The sequence below is a fragment of the Bufo gargarizans genome, chromosome 2, assembly GCF_014858855.1.
Source record: "Bufo gargarizans isolate SCDJY-AF-19 chromosome 2, ASM1485885v1, whole genome shotgun sequence".
NCBI lineage: Eukaryota > Metazoa > Chordata > Amphibia > Anura > Bufonidae > Bufo > Bufo gargarizans.
In genome coordinates this window covers 445,374,114-445,400,852 of record NC_058081.1, presented here as the reverse complement: position 1 = coordinate 445,400,852, position 26,739 = coordinate 445,374,114, and positions in this window count along the sequence as shown.

Here is a 26,739-nt window from a genome sequence, read left to right as displayed (position 1 = left end):
GAGCCATAGTTTTTTCAGTTTTTGGGTGATTATCTTAAGTAGGGTCTCATTTTTTGCGGGATGAGATGACGGTTTGATTGTTACAATTTTGGTGTACATGCAACTTTTTTGATCACTTTTATTACCTTTTTTGGGGAAGTAAGGTGGGCAAAATTTCAATTTCATCATAGTTTTTTATTTTTTATTTTTATGGCGTTCACCATTCGGGAAAAGTAACATGACCGTTTTATAGATCAGGTCGTTACGGACGCGGCGATACCAAACATGTGTAGGTAATTTTATTTTTCTCATGTTTAATCAGTGATAAATGTGTTTTTTGATTTTTACATTTTTTTCACTTTTTTCACTTTTTTTTGACCCAGACCCACTTGGTTCTTGAAGATCCAGTGGGTCTGATGTCTGTATAATACAGTACAGTACAATATATATTGCACTGTACTATATTTTACTTACACTGAACAGATCTATGCTGTCAGCATAGATCTGTTCAGCACCATGGACAGCAGGACGCCTGAGAAGGCGTCCTGTTGCCATGGGAACCTTCCCCGTCTGCTCAGTTATGGTCAGAACTGCGCAGACGGGGAAGGGTAAGGACGGGGCTCCAGGGGGGGTTGTCTGGGGGCTCTCTCCCTCTCCATCGGGGGGCTGCAAAGGTACAGCAGCCCTCCGATGGGAGAGGGAGGGAGCTCCCTGAGCTGTTAACCTTTTCCATGCCGCGGTCCGTACGGACCGCGGTATGGAAAGGGTTAAACGGCTGACATCGCATGACCGATGTCAGCCGTTTATACCAGGGTGCCAGCAATGTGCTGGCACCCTGGTATAACCCACTAGACGCCAATGATGATTATAATGGAGGCGGGCGGGGGATCGCGATCCCGCCTGCCGCACCGCCCACCTCCCGCAACTGCCGCACCGCCCCGCACCGCCCACAAACCGCCCCCCTGCACCCCGCCACATAAATGAATTCAGGGGTGCAGGGGGGTTAAAATAAAATCGATTTTGGGCAATTTTTAGGTTTCTGATCCCTGCGGTCCCTACCGCAGGGATCAGAAACTACATAAAGCGCTGCAAACCGCAGGTCTGAATTGACCTGCGGTTTGCAGCGATCGCCGATACGGGGGGTCTCAGGACCCCCCTCGGCATTGAGCCTGAGTGCCTGGCTGTCTGCAGACATGGTGACAGTTAAATGCGATGAGGAGTATACTAGTCATGGAGCGCTAAGTAGCAGTGCTCCATGACTAGTATACATGTGATAGGTACAGTATATTTGTCACACTCTCCTTCTCTGATCGCTTCCCTGACAGGAATGGGGACGATCAGAGAAGGAGAGGCACACAGTCCCTCCCTAACCCCCCCTTACCTGCCCCGATGCGCTGTGATTGGTCCCTCTGCAGTATTGGACCAATCACAGCGATCGTGGGCGGGTCAGGGGTCTAATACAACTCCTTCCGGCTTCTCTGGTTGCCTAGCAACCCCAGCACGCCGGCTTCACTGAATCTTCAGCGCTTCGGTCCCTGCGCTGACAGTGAAAGCCGATCACGTACATGCACGTGGGGATGCGGTGAGGCACCACATTCCCCCACATTCATGTACGTGATGTTGCGTGAAGGGGTTAAAGAAATTATTTATTTAAACAAAGATTTTAGCAAGTCAAATAGTGTATTTTTTTTTCATGTTAGCCCATTACTGCTGCACACTTACAACCTGCTGCTGGCTGTCGTGCTGAGTTAGGCCGAGCTATGTGTAGGCCTTATAATGGACCCTTAACATCTACCTACTGCTGATGTTGAAGTCTGTCCTGACTTATGTGTGGGCCTTATACTCCACTGTTACCGATACTTGCTGTTGCAGGTCCTGACCCTGATGACTTATGTGTGGGCCTTCTACTCCACCGTTACCGATACTTGCTGTTGTAGGTCCTTACACTGCTGAGTTATGTGTGGGCCTTATACTCCACCATTACCGATACTTGCTGTTGTAGGTCCTGACACTGCTGAGTTATTGTGTGGGCCTTATACTACAGTGTTACCATGTACCTACTGCTGTCTGTTCTGCTGTCTGTCCTGATCAAGATGAGTTTGACCCTGGAGTATAGTGGTCTTCCAACTAACTTATAAAATTACACCGTAACATTACATTATGAAAAACTAAAGTACGCTGTATCAAACTGAAAAATGGTATTTCTAACAAATGGTATTTCTCCAATAATAGCTCGTCCATTTCTTTAAATCTGAGAAGGTACTTTTTCTCCATTTCCCTCTCTTTCTTATTGATGTGCTGACGCATCATTTTCAATTCAAGCATGTCTTTTGTATATTATTTTTTCAGATCTTCAAAGTGCTTTCAATTACGGTTACTTACATGACAATTAGTGCATTGTGTGTAGTACGTGTTTAAACACTGCCTATTTACATCTAAATACAATAACTATAGATATTTACGTTAATTATATTTTGGTTTTCTTAGTGATAGTTCGGATAGAGTATAATGTTATTTATTTGGTTAGTTAACAGTTTTTAGGTCGTTTACATAGTATGTCAATTTTTTATTTTTATTTTCCTATTACACTAGTTTATGTTGTCCCCTCATTGTTGCCACTTCACGGCCGGCCATTAAGAGTAGGCCTCAGCGGGACGTGACTTGACGCAGAGGGACAGTCTATTACAGACCAACAGACACCCTGCCCCCAGGCATAAACGTTTGTGAACCGGGGTGCAAATGCAGCTCAGCTAAACAGGCAGCCATGTTAACAAAGGGCTGCTATTTTTCAGATTCATTACACATGTGCATTACAGCTCTGGAGATGGAGGGCGGTGGGGGGATCGTGGGATGCTTGTGAATATGTTATGTATACCAAATTATAGTAATGTGTGCACATATTTACCCTCCCGGAGGGGGGTGTAGACCACCTCTTCCTCCTCTTCTGGTGCTGGGGGGACAGAATCTGGTGGCCGGGAAGGTCCGGCCTCCTCCTCTGTCTCACCAAAATCTTGGGGGGAAGTGGCCTCCACATTTTCTCCCTCCTCCTGCTCCTCACACTCCTCCTCCATGGGCACCGCCTAAGTTTTTTTTTTTTTTTTGTGGTGGTGAACGAAAAGAACGGGTTGACCTGTAATAATGACACAATGTTAAGAATTTATACAGGCAACTCATAAATCATAACAAAGGTAAAGATCAAGAAATAGCTATATGGAGGTATCTGCATGGGATTATGAATTATATCAATAGTGGATTTACCTCATTTTGTTGGTAAAAAAAAAGTGTTATAGATGGGTAGAACTAGTCTAAGTTACAAGGTAGGATGAGGTAACATGGGATTTGTTAGGAAGGTGCCCTATAGGGTATTGTGACTGGGTAATTGACATTTAGAGAAACCAAACTACAGTTCGGAAATTAGATAAGGGGTTATTGGATGATGTTATGTTGGGTATATAATTTTTGGTGGCTGCCAGCGTTAGACTGTCTGCCAAGACGCATTTTGAAGATCTGCTGCCAACCCGCCCTCCCTCCCTGTTGATTTAGTTGTCATGGTAACTTTATAATTAGAAGGAGGATTAAAGTCTTCCCTTTGACTGTGACTTTGACGGTGACCGCCCCTTTAACAGTGACTTTCACGGTAATCAGCCCTTTAACAGTGACTTTCACGGTGACCGCCCTTTTAGCTGTAAACTCCACAGCAGCCATCAGTTGGCAGTTAGGATGTAAGTGAAAGGCTGGCAGGCTTGTATTGGATAATACAGGTCATTTTTTTGGACTATCTCGGAAACCATACGTCCTATAGAGCAGAGACCCCCGCAAGATTTCTTTCCAGGTAGCAAGGGATGTGTATACCAAGTTTCGTTGAAATCGATGGTTGCGTTTTTGAGTTTTTGCGGAACATACACACATACATCCATACATACACACATATATATATATATATATATATATATATATATAAAATGATAATTCAGGGCAGCACTCCAAGTATAAAAAGCTGGGTGCCAGCCGAACAAACACCTTACCAAGGTGTATAATACAAAAATAGAAAACACCGCAGCACATCCGTTGGTGAAATAGTGGATCTTGGAGCTTGGGTGAATAAAGATCCACTATTTCACCAACGGATGTGCTGCGGTGTTTTCTATTTTTATATATATATATATATATATATATATATATATGTGTATTTCAAAGAAGAGGCAGCACTCCAGGATAAGATGAAAAGACCCGCTTTATTTCCCCTGTGCAACGTTTCAACTGCTCATTGCAGTCTTTCTCAAGCATGATATATATACAGTACAGACCAAATATATATACAGTACAGACCAAAAGTTTGGACACACCTTCTCATTCAAGGAGTTTTCTTTATTTTCATGACTATGAAAATTGTAGATTCACACTGAAGGCATCAAAACTATGAATTAACACATGTGGAATTATGTACATAACAAAAAAGTGTGAAACAACTGAAAATATCTCATATTCTAGGTTCTTCAAAGTAGCCACCTTTTGCTTTGATTACTGCTTTGCACACTCTTGGCATTATCTTGATGAGCTTCAAGAGGTAGTCACCTGAAATGGTCTTCCAACAGTCTTGAGGGAGTTCCCAGAGATGCTTAGCACTTGTTGGCCCTTTTGCCTTCACTCTGCAGTCCAGCTCACCCCAAACCATCTCGATTGGGTTCAGGTCCGGTGACTGTGGAGGCCAGGTCATCTGGCGCAGCACCCCATCACTCTCCTTCATGGTCAAATAGCCCTTGCACAGTCTTGAGGTGTCTTTGGGGTCATTGTCCTGTTAAAAAATAAATGATGGAATAGCATGCCGCTGCAAGATGCTGTGGTAGCCATGCTGGTTCAGTATGCCTTCAATTTTGAATAAATCCCCAACAGTGTCACCAGCAAAGCACCCCCACACCATCACACCTCCTCCTCCATGCTTCAAGGTGGGAACCAGGCATGTAGAGTCCATCCGTTCACCTTTTCTGCGTCACACAAAGACACGGTGGTTGGAACCAAAGATCTCAAATTTGGACTCATCAGAATAAAGCACAGATTTCCACTGGTCTAATGTCCATTTCTTGTGTTCTTTAGCCCAAAGGGCTCTTCTGCTTGTTGCCTGTCCTTAGCAGTGGTTTCCTAGCAGATATTCTACCATGAAGGCCTGATTCACACAGTCTCCTCTTAACAGTTGTTCTAGAGATGTGTCTGCTGCTAGAACTCTGTGTGGCATTGACCTAGTCTCTAATCTGAGCTGCTGTTAACCTGCGATTTCTGAGGCTGGTGACTCTGATGAACTTATCCTCCGCAGCAGAGGTGACACTTGGTCTTCCTTTCCTGGGGCGCTCCGCATGTGAGCCAGTTTCTTTGTAGCACTTGATGGTTTTTGTGACTGCACTTTCAAAGTTTTCCCAATTTTTCGGACTGACTGACCTTCATTTCATAAAGTAATTATGGCCACTCGTTTTTCTTTACTTAGCTCCCTTTTTTATTGCCATAATACAAATTCTAACAGTCTATTAAGTAGGACTATCAGCTGTGTATCCACCTGACTTCTCCACAACGCAACTGACGGTCCCAACCCCATTTATAAGGCAAGAAATCCCACTTATTAAACCTGACAGGGCACACCTATGAAGTGAAAACCATTTCAAGTAACTACCTCTTGAAGTTCATCAAGAGAATGCAAAGAGTGTGCAAAGCAGTAATCAAAACAAAAGGTGGCTACTTTGAAGAACCTAGAATATGACATATTTTCAGTTGTTTCACACTTTTTTGTTATGTATATGATTCCACATGTGTTAATTCATAGTTTTGATGCCTTCAGTGTGAATCTACAATTTTCATAGTCATGAAAATAAAGAAAACTCCTTGAATGAGAAGGTGTGTCCAAACTTTTGGTCTGTACTGTATATATATATATATATATATATATATATATAAAATCTTGAATCCCATGCAAATTGTGTGGGGGATGTATGTAATGGTCGGGGACTTTAAACGGAATACTGAATGATGTTTGCAGTTTATGTAGATATAAACAAAAATACCTATATATATTTATGTGTGTGTGAAACGTATGAAATCATACGGTGACATCATACATCAGTACCGTGCTGGGTGTATAACAATATATATACAATTTCAGCAAGGTAGAGATATATGATGTAACCAAAAGATTTTGTACATGTCACACCAGGTATTAAGTAATCATTTGAAAAGGAATGAAATACGGATGTAGTAGAGTTAACACACATGCTTTATGAGACGTGTTATGTAAACTTAATGCAATTAAGTACATTAAGATATTTTATTAAATGGCTTTTGTTTCAAGATTACGTGATGAGTTGAGAAATTTGAAAGGTTGTGTGTTAACCATACTCTACAACTGTACAGATTAGCAGCATAATTGAATATATACATTACTGAGTGTTGTAGAGAGAGATACAAAAATCATGTAAGCATAGTACCTGGGCATAATCGCCTACTATAATCTTCGACCCAATCTGGGTGTAGGCATTTGAGGTGGCAATATTTTTTTTGAATGATCTTCGGGTTGTGCCATATCCCGCTTTTTAACTTTTTAATTCGGCCCAGACAGACCGTACAATTGCCTCTTTTTCAACCCTTTTCCGGGTCCAAGGGTATCCCCACTCCAGAAAGCGCTGAAGGATAAAAATGAAAGCATATAATCACAATTTTTTTATAATACAAATATTCAAAAAAATATCCACTACAAAAAAGCAAAAAGTAGTTACATCTTTAAAGAGGAAATATTAGATTTAAAGTTACCGATATAAGATCGGATTGTATTGCGATTATATGTATGTGAAGTCTGAGCAATCAGATATTAGCCAGCAAAAACTGATGTACCTGTCTAGTTAAGTGACGGTACGGTATTGGGTGTACTGCTGGTTCGCCTCCTCGTGGTGCATCCTGGGTAACGCTAAATGAACCAGCAAATACTTTTGGTCTGACAAAATAAGCTTATGTACATAAATTTAAATCTATATATTGTGTGTATGGTATATAGTGTGTAGTATATAGTGTGTGGTATATATTGCATGGCAAGAAAATGGACGTGCTATGTGCATGTGATAGATATTTATCTGTTGTCTATACATACATGCTACTGACATAGTGCTGTGAAGTAACAAGAATACTCAGTGCACCAATCAGTAGTATCTACTATTGGGGGGGGCGGGCGGCGGAGGAAAAGAAAAATGTAAACATTTTTTGTATCAATGTAGTTCTTATTCGCATACACAAATATTTAGCAACACTCAATCTACATATAAATAATTTAGACGTAGATCGAGTGTTGCTAAATATTGTTCTGCCATGCATGTAATATGAAATAAAATACAGTGCTGTAATACTATATTCCTTACAGTGAGAATAACTTCTTCTTCTTTTTGAAATGGAATTCGCCCCATTTTCAATCGCCGATTTTAAAACAGGCAGACTGCCAAACTCCACTGATAGCAAAACAGAAACAGAAACCAGGGCACATGTCACGTGACACAATTACGTCACTCATAAGATCGAGTCCTCACGCGATCATTCATAACATTCCTGATTTTCGGCTAAAAGTTGGGAATACGAATAACAAGATTGATTCCACTCTGCTTCTTGCAATATAGCGAATATTCAAAAAAACGAATGTAGATTGTAGAATCGATCAATTTAGCTAATATAATGGTATAATCTTCTTTGTCTAATAGTTGTAACTTTTTTCCTCTTCTGAACTTCAAAATTAAGACTCTTAAAAAAAGATTATAGCACTATATTAGCTAAATTGCTCTATGTTTGTATTTTACGAATATTCGCTATATTGCTATATATTCTTGTTTTAGAATATTACGAATATTCTAAAAAAACAAACATATAGCAATAAAGTGAATATATTTGTTATTTAGAACTTCGTAAAACAATTTTTAAATATTTGCTTGTGGGCCAATGACTTATTGGCCCACAAGCAAGAAGCAGTGAGGAATCATGTTTTCAGATGTGTAAAATTCACGAAATATTCACAAATTCTCGAAGTTGCGATATTCGCAAAAATAAATTTTATTCGAATATTCGCGCTCAATACTCCTCCTCCACCTACACCGCCTTCTCAACCTCCTACTCCATAGGGACCTCGTCCTCCTAGATCAAGATATTTTTTTAAATGTATGTTATGTTATTTAAAGTCATTTCCCTATCCACATTTGTTTGCAGAGCACTTGCCATGCTCTTAGCCACATTTTGATGCCATTTGCAAACCTCTAGCCCTTTCCATAACATTTTTACAGCCATTTTAGTGCTCAAAAGTTCGGGTCCTCATTGACTTCAATGGGGTTCAGGTTCGGGGTCAAGTTCGGCTCCCGAACGTCAAACCCAAACATCCAGGTGTCCGCTCAACCCTAGTCATAACCAATAACCATATATTTTATATGTGGTAGATGGTTCTTAGAAATAACAAGGTGTACTTTTTAGGATGGTAGATCGTATGAAATGAGCCTTCTGTGCCACTGATAATAGACATAGAGACCAAAATTGTGTATTCTAACATGTCCAGGATTTACCAAGGTTTGCTATAAGATGACATGGACTTGGTTGTCCACTTTTACACTTGGCTCACTAGTGTCAACTTTTCCAGATGTGGAGAGTCAGATATTAGATGTTCTGCAAAAGGACCAAAAAGAAAAGAGGACAAGTAACACATGACCAAAGAACAGGACAAGACTGTAAAGTTGGGTGGTTATTAGTGGTACACACTCAGATTGGGTCACTGTCAATAGTGGAGTACCTCAGGGGTCAGTATTGGGCCCTATTCTCTTCAATATATTTATTAATGTTCTTGTAGAAGGCTTGCATAGTAAAATATAAATTTTCGCAGATGACACTAAACCGTGTAAAGTAATTAACACTGAAAAGTACAGTATACTACTACAGAGCAATCTGGATAGATTGGAGGCTTGGGCAGATAAGTGGCAGATGAGGTTTAACACCGACAAATATAAAGTTATGCACATGGGAAGGAATAATGAAAGTCACCCGTACATACTAAATGGTAAAACACTCCGTAACACTGACATGGAAAAGGATCTAGGAATTTTAATAAACAGCAAACTAAGCTGCAAAAACCAATGTCAGGCAGCTGCTGCCAAGGCCAATAAGATAATGGGTTGCATCAAAAGGGGCATAGATGCCTGTGATGAGAACATAGTCCTACCACTTTACAAATCATTAGTCAGACCACACATGCAGTACTGTGTAAAGTTCTGGGCTCCTGTGAACAAGGCAGACATAGCAGAGCTGGAGAGGGTCCAGAGGAGGGCAACTAAAGTAATAACTGGAATGGGGTAACTACAGTACCCTGAAAGATTATCAAAATTAGGGTTATTTACTTTAGAAAAAAGACGACTGAGGGGAGATCTAATTACTATGTATAAATATATCAGGGGTCAGTACAGAGATCTATCCCATCATCAATTTATCCCCACGACTGTGACGAGGGGACATCCTCTGCGTCTGGAGGAAAGAAGGTTTCTACACAAACAAGAGGATTCTTTACGGTAAGAGCAGTGAGACTATGGAACTCTCTGCCTGAGGAGGTGGTGATGGGTAGTACAATAAAGGAGTAGTGATGTCCCGAACTATTCGCCGGCGAACAGTTCCCGGCAAACATAGCTTGTTTGCGTTCGCCACGGGGGCGAACATATGCGATGTTTGGTCCGCCCCCTATTCGTCATCATTGAGTAAACTTTGACCCTGTACCTCACAGTCAGCAGACACATTCCAGCCAATCAGCAGCAGACCCTCCCTCCCAGACCCTCCCACCTCCTGGACAGCATCCATTTTAGATTTATTCGATAGCTGCATTCTTAGTCAGAGGAGGGACAGTGTAGCTGCTGCTGATTTAATAGGGAAATCGATAGCTAGGCTAGTGTATTCAGTGTCCACTACAGTTCAGAAAGACTCATCTGTTCTCTGCTGTAAGGACAGCACCCCAAAAAGCCCTTTTTAGGGCTAGAACAACAGTCTGTTTTTTTTTCCTTTGTGGAATTAAATTGCAGTTGCCTGCCTGCCAGCGTGTGTGTCAAGTGCAGTGTCACCAGCGCAACTTATATCTGGTGTCACATTTGATTACATTTAAAGAAAAACAACAATTTGGACTGAATATCTAGCAGTCAGTTACACACACGTGTTTGTGTGTCTAAGGCCCAGTGCCAATGCATAGTGTCACTTCAGCGCCATTCATATCTGGTGTCACATTTGATTATATTTAAAGAAAAACAACAATTTAGGCTGAATAAATAGCAGTCAGTTACACACGTGTTTGTGTGTCTAAGGCCCAGTGCAGTGAATAGTGTCACTTCAGCACCATATATATCTAGTGTCACATTCGATTCCATTTAAAGAAAAATAACAATATTGACTGAATAACTAGCAGTCAGTTACACACGTGTTTGTGTGTCTAAGGCCCAGTGCCAGTGCATAGTGTCACTTCAGCGCCATTCATATCTGGTGTCACATTTGATTATATTTAAAGAAAAACAACAATTTGGACTGAATAACTAGCAGTCAGTTACACACGTGTTTGTGTGTCTAAGGCCCAGCGCCAGTGCATAGTGTCACTTCAGCACCATTCATATCTGGTGTCACATTTGATTATATTTAAAGAAAAACAACAATTTAGACTGAATAACTAGCAGTCAGTTACACACGTGTTTGTGTGTCTAAGGCCCAGTGTCAGTGCTTAGTGTCACTTCAGCGCCATTCATATCTGGTGTCACATTTGATTATATTTAAAGAAAAACAACAATTTAGACTGAATAACTAGCAGTCTGTTAAACACGTGTTTGTGTGTCTAAGGCCCAGTGCCAGTGCATAGTGTCACTTCAGCACCATTCATATCTGGTGTCACATTCAATTACATTTAAAGAAAAGCAACAATATTGACTGAATAACTAGCAGTCAGTTACACACGTGTTTGTGTGTCTAAGGCCCAGTGCCAGTGCATAGTGTCACTTCAGCACCATTCATATCTGGTGTCACATTTGATTACATTTAAAGAAAAGCAACAATATTGACTGAATAACTAGCAGTCAGTTACACACACGTGTTTGTTTGTCTAAGGCCCAGTGCCAGTGCTTAGTGTCACTTCAGCGCCATTCATATCTGGTGTCACATTTGATTATATTTAAAGAAAAACAACAATTTAGACAGAATAACTAGCAGTCTGTTAAACACGTGTTTGTGTGTCTAAGGCCCAGTGCCAATGCATAGTGTCACTTCAGCACCATTCATATCTGGTGTCACATTTGATTATATTTAAAGAAAAATAACAATTTGGACTGAATAACTAGCAGTCAGTTACACACGTGTTTGTGTGTCTAAGGCCCAGTGCCAGTGCATAGTGTCACTTCAGCACCATTCATATCTGGTGTCACATTTGATTATATTTAAAGAAAAACAACAATTTGGGCTGAATAAATAGCAGTCAGTTACACACGTGTTTGTGTGTCTAAGGCCCAGTGCAGTGCATAGTGTCACTTCAGCGCCATATATATCTAGTATCACTTTCGATTACATTTAAAGAAAAGCAACAATATTGACTGAATAACTAGCAGTCAGTTACACACGTGTTTGTGTGTCTAAGGCCCAGTGCCAGTGCATAGTGTCACTTCAGCACCATTCATATCTGGTGTCACATTCGATTACATTTAAAGAAAAACAACAATATTGACTGAATAACTAGCAGTCAGTTACACACGTGTTTGTGTGTCTAAGGCCCAGTGCCAATGCATAGTGTCACTTCAGCACCATTCATATCTGGTGTCACATTTGATTATATTTAAAGAAAAACAACAATTTGGGCTGAATAACTAGCAGTCAGTTACACATGTGTTTGTGTGTCTAAGGCCCAGTGCCAGTGCATAGTGTCACTTCAGCGCCATATATATCTAGTGTCACATTCGATTACATTTAAAGAAAAGCAACAATATTGACTGAATAACTAGCAGTCAGTTACACACGTGTTTGTGTGTCTAAGGCCCAGTGCCAGTGCATAGTGTCACTTCAGCACCATTCATATCTGGTGTCACATTCGATTGCATTTAAAGAAAAACAACAATATTGACTGAATAACTAGCAGTCAGTTACACACGTGTTTGTGTGTCTAAGGCCCAGTGCCAGTGCATAGTGTCACATTTGATTATATTTAAAGAAAAACAACAATTTGGGCTGAATAACTAGCAGTCAGTTACACATGTGTTTGTGTGTCTAAGGCCCAGTGCCAGTGCATAGTGTCACTTCAGCGCCATTCATATCTGGTGTCACATTCGATTACATTTAAAGAAAAACAACAATATTGACTGAATAATTAGCAGTCAGTTACACACGTGTTTGTGTGTCTAAGGCCCAGAGCCAGTGCATAGTGTCACTTTAACGCCATTCATATCTGGTGTCACATTTGATTATATTTAAAGAAAAACAACAATTTGGGCTGAATAACTAGCAGTGAGTTACACACGTGTTTATGTGTCTAAGGCCCAGTGCCAGTGCATAGTGTCACTTCAGCGCCATTCATATCTGGTGTCACATTTGATTACATTTAAAGAAAAACAACAATATTGACTGAATAACTAGCAGTCAGTTACACACGTGTTTGTGTGTCTAAGGCCCAGTGCCAGTGCATAGTGTCACCTCAGCGCCATTTATATCTGGTGTCACAGTAGCTTGCACACATAGTACAACTTAACTAATCTGAAAAAAAATGAAAGGCAGGCCACCCCGCAGGGGCCGTCGTGGTCGTGGTGCTGTGATTCTCTTTGGCCCTAGAATAATGCCCAGTGTTCAGAGGCCACATACCCTGAACTCGAAAAGTTCATAGTTGACTGGCTAACACAGGACACCCAATCTTTTACAGCTTCCGCTCGGAACCTTGACGCACCATCCTCCTCCAGCTTAGCTTCGGGCACCTCTCAAGTTACCACTCGCCTGCCTGCCGCCACCACCAACACTAGCACCACAGCCGCTTCACTTGATCTGTCAGAGGGTTATTTACACATCAGTTGGAAGAAATGAGTGATGCACAACCATTATTGCAAGAGGATGTAAATAACAGGGATATGTCTCAGTCAGGCAGCATTACACAGATGGACGTACCGTGTGATGATGATGATGTTGTACCCGCTGCTGCTTCCTTTACTGAGTTGTCAGATACAAGTGAAGTGGTTGATGATGACGATGTGTCCGTGGATGTCACGTGGGTGCCCGCTCGAAGAGAAGAAGAACAGGGGGAAAGTTCATATGGGGACACAGAGAGGAGGAGGAGCCGAATTGGAAGCAGGGGGAGGTCATCACAAGGAGCTAGTGGCATAGTCAGACAGCATGTATCGGTACCCGGGGTCAGCCAGACAGTACGCCAATCAACGCATGCTGTTGCCACCACCAGAATGCCGTCATTGCAAAGCTCAGCAGTGTGGCATTTTTTTTTGTGTGTCTGCCTCTGATAACAGCGATGCTATTTTCAACCTGTGCCCAAAGAAACTGAGTGGTGGGAAGTCCAACACCCACCTAGGTACAACTGCTTTGCGAAGGCACATGATCTCACATCACAAACGCCTATGGGATCAACACATGAGTACAAGCAGCACACAAACTCAAATCCACCATCCTCCTCCTGGTCCAGCATCTTCAGCCACGTCAACCACTGCTGTCCTCCTTGCCCCCTCTCAACCACCCGCCACTCTGCCTCTCGCCTTGAGCAGTTCCATCTCATCTGCCCACAGTCAGGTGTCTGTCAAGGACATGTTTGAGCGTAAGAAGCCAATGTCACAAAGTCACCCCCTTGCCCGGCGTCTGACAGCTGGCTTGTCTGAACTCTTAGCCCGCCAGCTTTTACCATACAAGCTGGTGGAGTCTGAGGCCTTCAAAAAATTTGTAGCTATTGGGACACCGCAACGCTGGAAGAGGAGTGTGAGGAAGAGGAGTCAGAGGAGGAATGTGGCTTTGAGGAGGAGGAGGAAGACCAACCAGAACAGGCATCCCAGGGTGCTCGTTGTCACCTATCTGGTACCCGTGGTGTTGTACGTGGCTTGGGGGAAGAACAGACCTTCAGTGAGATCACTGAGGACGAGGAATGGGACATGAGTAGCTCGGCATCCAACCTTGTGCAAATGGGGTCTTTCATGCTGTTGTGCCTATTGAGAGACCCTCATATAAAGAGGCTGAAGCAGAATGACCCGTATAGGGTGTCCACGCTACTAGACCCCCGGTATAAGCAGAAAGTGCCTGAAATGTTACCGAATTACCGGAAGTCGGAAAGGATGCAGCAGTTCCAAAATAAATTAAAAAGTATGCTTTACACAGCGTATAAGGGTGATGTCACAGCACAACGGGAATCTAACAGGGGAAGAGGTGAAAGTAATCCTCCTCCCAAGACCACGCCGGCAAGGACAGGACGCTTTACAGACGTGTTGTTGATGGAGGACATGCGGAGCTTGCAGAGAGAGTTGAGCTTCTAAATGTAACGACATCTCCCCTGTTTCCCCTAGAGGCTCATTTGCATATATTAATTTTTCTCAGCAATACGCTACATATGAACATGAGAACAACACAGATGCCTTCAGCTGCCATGTGCACATGCAAGAGGTCAGCCAGATTCATAATTAAAAATCTGCTGACAGATGCCCTTTAAATACTTAAAGGGGTTCTGCAGTTTGTTTAAAGTGATGATCTATCCTCTGGATAGATCATCAGCATCTGACCGCCGGGGTTCCGAGTCTTCCGACACCCGCCGGGAACCCTGCCGATCAGCTGTTTGAGAAGGCAGTGGTGCTCTGGCTGGCCCAGTGTCGTCAGAACTTGTATCAACTGGGCCTGGGTGCGGCTAAGCACTGGACCAGCGGTAAACAGTGAGAAGGCAGCAGTGCTGCTGGAGTGCCGCTGCCTTCTCAAACAGCTGATCGTCAGGGGTCCCGGGTGTCGGACCCCCACTGGTCAGATGCTGATGATCTATCCAGAGAATAGATCATCAGTTTAAATAAACTGCAGAACCCCTATAATAAAAACAAGTTTCCACAACTCTTTTTTCTTAGGCTGCATAATATCTACATCAAATATAAAACTGTATTATATGCTGGGCTTTTTATTTATTTTTATTTGCACATTAAAGGAGTTCTCAAGGACTTAAACCCTGATGGCCTAGTTGTAAAATAGACCATGAATGTGAATGTTTCATAGGAGACTGTCCAATCTCCAGGACAACTGCCAATCAAACTATGATGGCCTGTCCAGAAGATAGGTTGTCAAAGATTAAGTCCCAGAGAGCCTCTTAAAATGAGTAAGGACCACAATTTACCTTAGGTGAACAGTGTTGGAGACAGAAACATTTTAATACAAAACAATCAGTCCTAACATTAAAACCACAGACAGGTGAAGTGAAAACATTGATTATATCATGACAATGGCACTCCCAAGGGACTGAATATATTAAGCAGCAACTGAAATGTCAGTTGATGTGTTGGATGCAATAAAAATTGGTAAGCAAAAGATCTGAGCATTTTTGACAAGGGATATATTATGATGGCTAGATGACTGGGCAAGAGCATCATGTAGGATGTTCCTGGTATGCAGTGGTTCGTGCACACCCGAACCATAACAAGTGAGCCTACAACATGGTCATAAGAGCCCAGGGCACATGGAGGCAAAATGGGGGAGGGTGGGTGAAGGCTTATTCATTTGGTCTCATCCCACAGAAGAGCTATTGTTACAGAGCACACATGCAGTGGGGGCATTGAGGGCTGCTTGCTACAGGTCAGAGTGCCCATGCTAACCCCTATACACCATCAAAGGCAGCTATAATGGGTATCAGAAATGGAGCATTATGCAAGGGTAAAAGTTGGCCTGGTCTAATAAATAAAGTTTTAGTTTACAGTGCAGAGGTGTCCTTCCTTACCTTTCCTCTCCTCTTGGCTAGACTAATATGGATAGCACAAAATGAGTATCTATTCAAAACAATATGATTTTATTATATTGTGTCTTGCAATCTTTATCTTGTATGCGTCTGTGTGGGGCCATCCGGTGGTTGTGTTGTAGCCGGCTGACGAGGATTTTGCCAGCATGTTGTGATTTTGAAATTGAATTAGATTCATGAAAAATTTTAGTCCTAAACTAACATCATTTGTATGGTTCGGTGTATGTGCATCACCTACTTGGGGATAGAGAGGACACCAGAATGCACCATGGTAATAAGGAAAATGGAAGGTAGAAGCAGTGTGACGCTCTAATTAATGGTTTTGTTGGAAAACCGTGCGTTCTAGCATTCATATGGATCTTAGGGTGGGTTTACACTAGTGTTAGGGATTCCGTTATGGCTTTCCATTATAACATGGTTATAAAAAGGCATTCCGTTTGTTTTCCATCCTAATAGATGTTTATGGTAAAACATAACGGATCCGTCTGAGTCCCGTTATGCAAGACGGAAAACAAAGTCCTGTCGACAGGTCCTGTCGAGACCCAGACTGATCCGTTATGCTTTCCCATAGACTTCTATTAGGACGGAAAGCAAACAAAATGCCCTTTAAAGGCTTCCATTTTGTATTCCGTCATAATAGAAGTCTATGAGCAGAAGAACGGATCAGTCCTTCTGTCTTATGGATTCCGTTATTTTCCATTGTAACCATTTTATAACGGAAAGCCATAATGGAATCCCTAACACTAGTGTGAACCCACCCTTACTTTGACATACCACCTACCTAAGCATTGTTACAGATAAAGGACACTCCTTCACGGCAATTGAATTCCCTTAATGGCATCATAAAAATTTGCTCAGTTCTTCTATTCTAGCAGGTCGTCTTGACAAATCCTTGGAGATCTGGACCACTTGCATCAACTACTCCTTTCTGACTGGCAGAACAGGTAATTTCTCTCCATTTGAGAATATGCTGACTCATGTCTTACATGTTGTTTGTGTCTTTCCGTACTTGTGGTTCGTCCACAAACTGTTGTTTTCTTTTTCTTAAATTTTCACACTCATTTATCTTTGCAGCCTTATCTTTCCCTTTTACAGGAATTTGCAATTGTCCAACATTATAATGTGAGCATTGGTTTTGGAACGTGACAAAGATTTCAAGATGTTGACTTGGTTTCCAAATTCCAAAGATCTCAATGGTGACATGAGGGGAACTGAGACAATATCGGTCACTAGGTTTTATGGCATGGCTAATCGGATCAGTGTATATTGGTACAGTATATTTAGGGTATACCAATTTATTTATTTTTTTATCCCGTATGTACTAACTGTTACCATGTACACTTTTAAGTTTTTTTCTCTAAATTACTTTGCGGCTACTTTTTAATGAGACAAGTTATTTAAGTGCTTCGTTTATATTTAATCTAATCTTTTCTGTTATGAGTGCTCCTGATTAAATATCCATTGATTGTCGAAAGAGCTCTCATTGAAGTTTAATAGGTGCAGAAAAGGTAGGGCTGCTTGTCATGTAATTAATTCATAGAACAATAAGTGTATAACTGAGTTCTTATTAATATATGAAAGAGTTTGCTACATAATAAATCTGACCCAGATCAGATGGCTGAGGGCTCGAGAGTGAATTCAGTTGAACTCACAACTTGATTCTGTTCCTTGAGCAATGGGTTCAGTAACATTGGTTTCAAAATTATACATTCAAATAGCCTTGATGGTAGCAGCTCTTAGACACACTTCATAAATCCAACCATAATTCTCAGACATATTCTGATGCTGCATGTCAGCTGTTTCTGTTACTCCAATAAATTATAATGCAGAGGGACATAGCTCTGCCCTGCAACTCTCTCTGACAGATAAAGATATTGAAGGTGGGAACCTCTCAGATCAAGTATGGGAATATCCAGGAGTGTAGCTATAGGTGGTGCACCCAGGTCCTTTTGCCTACAGAGCATCCCTTGCCACATTATAAATCACCAGTATATTTAATGGCACAGAAGGCCCCTGTTAACTATTTTGCTTTCGGCTCCATGGGCTTTCAGTTAAACCTCTGAGATTGCCTTTTTAAGAAGTGCTCTCCTTTGCAACTAATGAAACAGAAATGCACTCATTTCTCTAGCTACAGTGACTGAGCTAAATAGTTCTCAATTGCTAGAATAACCTACAGCCACCATTTCCATAAGTGTAAGTCATACTATGGCTATAAAAATGCCAGCTGCCATGTCCCCATACAAGTGTCAATCTCAAAAGTGTCAATCTTTCATGATGGTTGTACAATGCCCAGACAGTAGAAACACCCCACAAATGACCCCATTTCGGAAAGTAGACACCCTAAGGTATTCGCTGATGGGCATAGTGAGTTCATGGAAGTTTTTATTTTTTGTTACAAGTTAGCGGAAAATGATTGTAAGAAAAAAATAATAATAATAAAGTCTCATATTCCACTAACTTGTGACAATTTATTTTTTACATGAACTCAGCATACCCCTCACTGAATACCTTGGGGTGTCTTCTTTCCAAAATGGGGTCACATGTGGGGTATTTATACTGCCCTGGCATTTTAGGGGACCTAAAGTGTGAGAAGTAGTTTGGAATCCAAATGCGTAAAAATGCCCTGTGAACTCCTGAAATTACTCATTGGAATTTGGGCCCCTTTGCGCATCTTGGCTGCAAAAAAAGTCACACATGTGGTATCGCCATACTCAGGAGAAGTAGGGCAATGTGTTTTGGGGTGTCTTTTTACATATACCCATGCTGGGTGAGAGAAATATCTCTCTAAAATACAAAGTTTCCCATTTCTTTTTACAAAGTTGTCATTTGACAGAGATATTTCTCTCACCCAGCATGGGTATATGTAAAAATACACCCCAAACACATTGCCCTACTTCTCCTGAGTACGGCGATACCACATGTGTGACACTTTTTGAAGCCTAGGTGCACAAAGGGGCCCAAATTCCAATGAATACCTTTTAGGAGGGCATTTTTGAACATTTAGATTCCAGACTTCTTCTTACGCTTTAGGGCCCCTAAAATTACAGGGCAGTATAAATACCCCACATGTGACCCCATTTTGGAAAGAAGACCCCCCAAGGTATTCCAAGAGGGGGATAGCGAGTTCATAGAAGTTTTTTTTTTTGGGCCACAAGTTAGCGGAAATAGATTTTTTTTGTTTTTTCTCCCAAAGTCTCCCTTTCCTCTAACTTGGGACAAAAAGTTAAATCTTTCATGGACTCAATATGCTCCTCAGCGAATACCTTGGGGTGTCTTCTTTCCAAAATGGGGTCATTTGTGGGGTGTTTGTACTGCCCTGGCATTTGAGGGTCTCCGCAATCATTACATGCATGGCCAGCATTAGGAGTTTCTGCTATTCTCCTAATATTGAGCATATGGGTAATGAGATTATTTTTTTCCGTTTAGCCTCTGGGTAGAGTTGAGCGGATAACCTGGATGTTCGGGTTCGAGAAGTTCGGCCGAACTTCCCGAAAATGTTCGGGTTCGGGATCCGAACCCGATCCGAACTTCGTCCCGAACTTTTCGGCACTAAAAAGGCTGTACAACAGCCCAGGAAAGGGCTAGAGGGCTGCAAAAGGCAGCAACATGTAGGTAAATCCCCTGCAAACAAATGTGGATAGGGAAATGAATAAAAATAAAAATTAAATAAATAAAAATTAACCAAAATCAATTGGAGAGAGGTCCCATAGCAGAGAATCTGGCTTCACGTCACCCACCACTGGAACAGTCCATTCTCAGATATTTAGGCCCCGGCACCCAGGCAGAGGAGAGAGGTCCCGTAACAGAGAATCTGGCTTCATGTCAGCAGAGAATCAGTCTTCATATCATAGCAGAGAATCAGGCTTCACATCAGCCACCAATGCAACAGTCCATTGTCAGATATTTAGGCCCAGCACCCAGGCAGAGGAGAGAGGTCCCGTAACAGACAATCTGGCTTCATGTCAGCAGAGAATCAGTCTTCATATCATAGCAGAAAATCAGGCTTCACGTCAGCCACCAATGCAACAGTCCATTTTCATAAATTTAGGCCCAGCACCCAGGCAGAGGAGAGAGGTCCCGTAACAGACAATCTGGCTTCATGTCAGCAGAGAATCAGTCTTCATGTCATAGCAGAGAATCAGGCTTCACGTCACCCACCACTGCAACAGTCCATTTTCATAAATTTAGGCCCAGCACCCAGGCAGAGGAGAGAGGTCCCGTAAGAGACAATCTGGCTTCATGTCAGCAGAGAATCAGTCTTCATGTCATAGCAGAGAATCAGGCTTCACGTCACCCACCACTGCAACAGTCCATTTTCATAAATTTAGGCCCAGCACCCAGGCAGAGGAGAGAGGTCCCGTAACAGACAATCTGGCTTCATGTCAGCAGAGAATCAGTCTTCATATCATAGCAGAGAATCAGGCTTCACGTCAGCCACCAATGCAACAGTCCATTTTCATAAATTTAGGCCCAGCACCCAGGCAGAGGAGAGAGGTCCCGTAACAGACAATCTGGCTTCATGTCAGCAGAGAATCAGTCTTCATAATATAGCAGAGAATCAGGCTTCACGTCAGCCACCAATGCAACAGTCCATTGTCAGATATTTAGGCCCAGCACCCAGGCAGAGGAGAGAGGTCCCGTAACAGACAATCTGGCTTCATGTCAGCAGAGAATCAGGCTTCACGTCACCCACCACTGCAACAGTCCATTTTCATAAATTTAGGCCCAGCACCCAGGCAGAGGAGAGAGGTCCCGTAACAGAGGATCTGGCTTCATGTCAGGAGAGAATTAGTCTGCATGTCATAGCAGAAAATCAGGCTTCACGTCAGCCACCACTGCAACAGTCCATTGTCAGATATTTAGGCCCAGCACCCAGGCAGAGGAGAGAGGTCCCGTAACAGAGGATCTGGCTTCATGTCAGCAGAGAATTAGTCTGCATGTCATAGCAGAGAATCAGGCTTCACGTCACCCAACATTGGAACAGTCCATTGGCATATATTTAGGCCCCGGCACCCAGACAGAGGAGAGGTTCATTCAACTTTGGGTAGCCTCGCAATATAATGGTAAAATGAAAATAAAAATAGGATTGAATGAGGAAGTTCCCTGGAGTACAATAATATATGGTTAAGGGGAGGTAGTTAATGTCTAATCTGGACAAGGGACGGACAGGTCCTGTGGGATCCATGCCTAGTTCATTTTTATGAACGTCAGCTTGTCCACATTGGCTGTAGACAGGCGGCTGCGTTTGTCTGTAATGACGCCCCCTGCCGTGCTGAATACACGTTCAGACAAAACGCTGGCCGCCGGGCAGGCCAGCACCTCCAAGGCATAAAAGGCTAGCTCTAGCCACGTGGACAATTTAGAGACCCAGAAGTTGAATGGGGCCGAACCATCAGTCAGTACGTGGAGGGGTGTGCACACGTACTGTTCCACCATGTTAGTGAAATGTTGCCTCCTGCTAACACGTTGCGTATCAGGTGGTGGTGCAGTTAGCTGTGGCGTGTTGACAAAACTTTTCCACATCTCTGCCATGCTAACCCTGCCCTCAGAGGAGCTGGCCGTGACACAGCTGCCTTGGTGACCTCTTGCTCCTCCTCTGCTTTGGCCTTGGGCTTCCACTTGTTCCCCTGTGACATTTGGGAATGCTCTAAGTAGCTCGTCTACCAACGTGCGCTTGTACTCGCGCATCTTCCTATCACGCTCCAGTGCAGGAAGTAAGGTGGGCACATTGTCTTTGTAGCGTGGATCCAGCAGGGTGGCAACCCAGTAGTCCGCACACGTTAAAATGTGGGCAACTCTGCTGTCGTTGCGCAGGCACTGCAGCATGTAGTCGCTCATGTGTGCCAGGCTTCCCAGGGGTAAGGACAAGCTGTCCTCTGTGGGAGGCGTATCGTCATCGTCCTGCCTTTCCCCCCAGCCACGCACCAGTGATGGGCCCGAGCTGCGTTGGGTGCCACCCCGCTGTGACCATGCTTCATCCTCATCCTCCTCCACCTCCTCCTCATCCTCGTCCTCCTCGTCCTCCTCGTCCTCCAGTAGTGGGCCCTGGCTGGCCACATTTGTACCTGGCCTCTGCTGTTGCAAAAAACCTCCCTCTGAGTCACTTCGAAGAGACTGGCCTGAAAGTGCTAAAAATGACCGCTATTCCTCCTCCTCCTCCTCCTGGGCCACCTCCTCTTCCATCATCGCCCTAAGTGTTTTCTCAAGGAGACATAGAAGTGGTATTGTAACGCTGATAACGGCATCATCGCCACTGGCCATGTTGGTGGAGTACTCGAAACAGCGCAACAGGGCACACAGATCTCGCATGGAGGCCCAGTCATTGGTGGTGAAGTGGTGCTGTTCCGCAGTGCGACTGACCCGTGCGTGCTGCAGCTGAAACTCCACTATGGCCTGCTGCTGCTCGCACAGTCTGTCCAGCATGTGCAAGGTGGAGTTCCACCTGGTGGGCACGTTGCATATGAGGCGGTGAGCGGGAAGGCCGAAGTTACGCTGTAGCGCAGACAGGCGAGCAGCGGCAGGATGTGAACGCCGGAAGCGCGAACAGACGGCCCGCACTTTATGCAGCAGCTCTGACATGTCGGGGTAGTTGTGAATGAACTTCTGCACCACCAAATTCAGCACATGCGCCAGGCAAGGGATGTGCGTCAAACCGGCTAGTCCCAGAGCTGCAACGAGATTTCGCCCATTATCGCACACCACCAGTTCCGGGCTTGAGGCTCACCGGCAGCAACCACTCGTCGGTCTGTTCTATACCCCGCCACAACTCCTGGCGGTGTGGGGCCTGTCCCCCAAACATATGAGTTTCAGAATGGCCTGCTGACGTTTACCCCGGGCTGTGCTGAAGTTGGTAGTGAAGGTGTGTGGCTGACTGGATGAGCAGGTGGAAGAAGAGGAGGAGGAAGCCGAGAAGGAGGAGGTGGCAACAGGAGGCAAAGAATGTTGCCCTGCGATCCTTGGCGGTGGAAGGACGTGCGCCAAACAGCTCTCCGCCTGGGGCCCAGCTGCCACTACATTTACCCAGGGTGCAGTTAGGGAGATATAGCGTCCCTGGCCGTGCTTACTGGTCCACGTATCTGTGGTTAGGTGGACCTTGCTACAGATGGCGTTGCGCAGTGCACACTTGATTTTATCGGATACTTGGTTGTGCAGGGAAGGCACGGCTCTCTTGGAGAAGTAGTGGCGGCTGGGAACAACATACTGTTGGACAGCAAGCGACATGAGCTGTTTGAAGCTGTCTGTGTCTACCAGCCTAAATGACAGCATTTCATAGGCCAGTAGTTTAGAAATGCTGGCATTCAGGGCCAGGGATCGAGGGTGGCTAGGTGGGTATTTACGCTTTCTCTCAAATGTTTGTGAGATGGAGAGCTGAACGCTGCCGTGTGACATGGTTGAGACGCTTGGTGACGGAGGTGGTGGTGGTGTTGGTGGTACATCCCCTGTTTGCTGGGCGGCAGGTGCCAACGTTCCTCCAGAGGCGGAGGAAGAGGCCGAGGCGGCAGCAGCAGAAGAGGCCGAGGCGGCAGCAGCAGAAGAGGTCGAGGCGGCAGCAGCAGAAGAGGTAGCAGGGGGAGCCTGAGTGACTTCCTTGTTTTTAAGGTGTTTACTCCACTGCAGTTCATGCTTTGCATGCAGGTGCCTGGTCATGCAGGTTGTGCTAAGGTTCAGAACGTTAATGCCTCGCTTCAGGCTCTGATGGCACAGCGTGCAAACCACTCAGGTCTTGTCGTCAGCACATTGTTTAAAGAAGTGCCATGCCAGGGAACTCCTTGAAGCTGCCTTTGGGGTGCTTGGTCCAAGATGGCGGCGGTCAGTAGAAGGCGGAGTCTCTTGGCGGCGGGTGTTCTGCTTTTGCCCACTGCTCCCTCTTTTGCTACGCTGTTGGCTCGGTCTCACCACTGCCTCTTCCTCCAAACTGTGAAAGTCAGTGGCACGACCTTCATTCCATGTGGGGTCTAGGACCTCATCGTCCCCTGCATCGTCTTCCACCCAGTCTTGATCCCTGACCTCCTGTTCAGTCTGCACACTGCAGAAAGACGCAGCAGTTGGCACCTGTTTCGTCATCATCAGAGACATGCTGAGGTGGTATTCCCATCATCAGGAAACATAAGTGGTTGTGTGTCAGTGCAGTCTATGTCTTCCACCGCTGGGGAAGGGCTAGGTGGATGCCCTTGGGAAACCCTGCCAGCAGAGTCTTCAAACAGCATAAGAGACTGCTGCATAACTTGAGGCTCAGACAGTTTCCCTGATATGCATAGGGGTGATGTGACAGACTGATGGGGTTGGTTTTCAGGCGCCATCTGTGCGCTTTCTGCAGAAGACTGGGTGGGAGATAATGTGAACGTGCTGGATCCACTGTCGGCCACCCAATTGACTAATGCCTGTACCTGCTCAGGCCTTACCATCCTTAGAACGACATTGGGCCCCACCATATATCACTGTAAATTCTGGCGGCTACTGGGACCTGAGGTAGTTGGTACACTAGGACGTGTGGATGTGGCAGAACGGCCACGTCCTCTCCCAGCACCAGAGGGTCCACTAACACCACCACAACCATGTCCACGTCCGCGTCCCTTACTAGATGTTTTCCTCATTGTTATCGTTCACCACAACAACAAAAATATTATTTGGCCCAATGTATTGTATTCAAATTCAGCTGAATATAAATTTGAGGCCTAGTATTTAGGCGCTGGGTGACAGGTATAGATTTACTGACAGAATTAGACTTGGATATGCACAGTAGCGTGTGTGTGAAGTTATTCTGAATGACCCTATGTGCACCTTGAATATTATATACCCTTTTAGGGATAGATTTCAAATAGCTCTGATACAGCAGAAACCACTAAATTAGGAAATTGCTAAATTGGGAATTGTATTTCAACCCAGAACAAAAAATGTGCTTTGACGGACACTAAATAACTTGCCCAGCCAGAACAGTACAGCAGTAATGACAGATTTAGCGGGATATAAATTTGAGGCCTAGTATTTAGGCTCTGGGTGACAGGTATAGATTTACTGACAGAATTAGACTTGGAAATGCACAGTAGCGTGTGTGTGAAGTTATTCTGAATGACCCTATGTGCACCTTGAATATTATATACCCTTTTACTGATAGATTTCAAATAGCTCTGATACAGCAGAAACCACTAAATTAGGAAATTGCTAAATTGGGAATTGTATTTCAACCCAGAACAAAAAATGTGCTTTGACGGACACTAAATAACTTGCCCAGCCAGAACAGTACAGTGGTAACGACAGATTTAGCGGGATATAAATTTGAGGCCTAGTATTTAGGCGCTGGGTGACAGGTATAGATTTACTGACAGAATTAGACTGGGATATGGCCAAAAAATAACCACACTATTGCTGGTTAAATGCACTTGGTGTGACAGCTTGACCAACCACACTACTGAGGGTTAAATGCACTTGGTGACAGGCGCAGCTTGCCCCTGATGTAGTATATGGCCAAAAAATGAACAGACTATTGCTGGTTAAATGCACTTGGTGTGACAGCTTGACCAACCACACTACTGAGGGTTAAATGCACTTGGTGACGAGCACAGCTTGCCCCTGATGTAGTATATGGCCAAAAAATAAACAGACTATTGCTGGTTAAATGCACTTAGTGTGACAGCTTCACCCTGATGTAGGCTTTAGCCAAAAAACAACCACACCATTGAGGGTTAAATGCACTTGGTGACAGGCTCAGCTTGCCCCTGATGTAGTATATGGCCAAAAAATAAACAGACTATTGCTGGTTAAATGCACTTGGTGTGACAGCTTCACCCTGATGTAGGCTTTAGCCAAAAAACAACCACACCATTGAGGGTTAAATGCACTTGGTGACAGGCGCAGCTTGCCCCTGATGTAGTATATGGCCAAAAAATAAACAGACTATTGCTGGTTAAATGCACTTGGTGTGACAGCTTCACCCTGATGTAGGCTTTAGCCAAAAAACAACCACACCATTGAGGGTTAAATGCACTTGGTGACAGGCGCAGCTTGCCCCTGATGTAGTATATGGCCAAAAAATAAACAGACTATTGCTGGTTAAATGCACTTGGTGTGACAGCTTCACCCTGATGTAGGCTTTAGCCAAAAAACAACCACACCATTGAGGGTTAAATGCACTTGGTCGCAACTTGTGCTGGCGCACCACAAGACACAAAATGGCCGCCGATCACCCCAGAAAAAAGTGACTGACAAACGGTCTGGGCAGCCTAAAAACAGTGAGCAATTGAGTATCAGCAGCTCAATGACCCACAGCTGCAGATCGATCAATAATCAAGTCCTTTTGGAGGAGTTAATCTGCCTAATCTCGCCCTACTGTCGCAGCCGCAACCTCTCCCTACGCTAATCAGAGCAGAGTGACGGGCGGCGCTATGTGACTCCAGCTTAAATAGAGGCTGGGTCACATGGTTCTCTGGCCAATCACAGCCATGCCAATAGTAGGCATGGCTGTGACGGCCTCTTGGGGCAAGTAGTATGACGCTTGTTGATTGGCTGCTTTGCAGCCTTTCAAAAAGCGCCAAGAAAGCGTCACAAAAGCGCCAAGAAAGCGACGAACACCGAACCCGAACCCGGACTTTTACGAAAAAGTCCGGGTTCGGGTCCGTGTCACGGACACCCCAAAATTCGGTACAAACCCAAACTATACAGTTCGAGTTCGCTCATCCCTACCTCTGGGCTGAAAGAAAAAATGAATGGCACAGATTTCTTCATTCGCATCAATCAATGTGGATGAAAAAATCTCTGCCCAAAAAAAAAAAGGAGGGGAAAGGCGTCTGTCA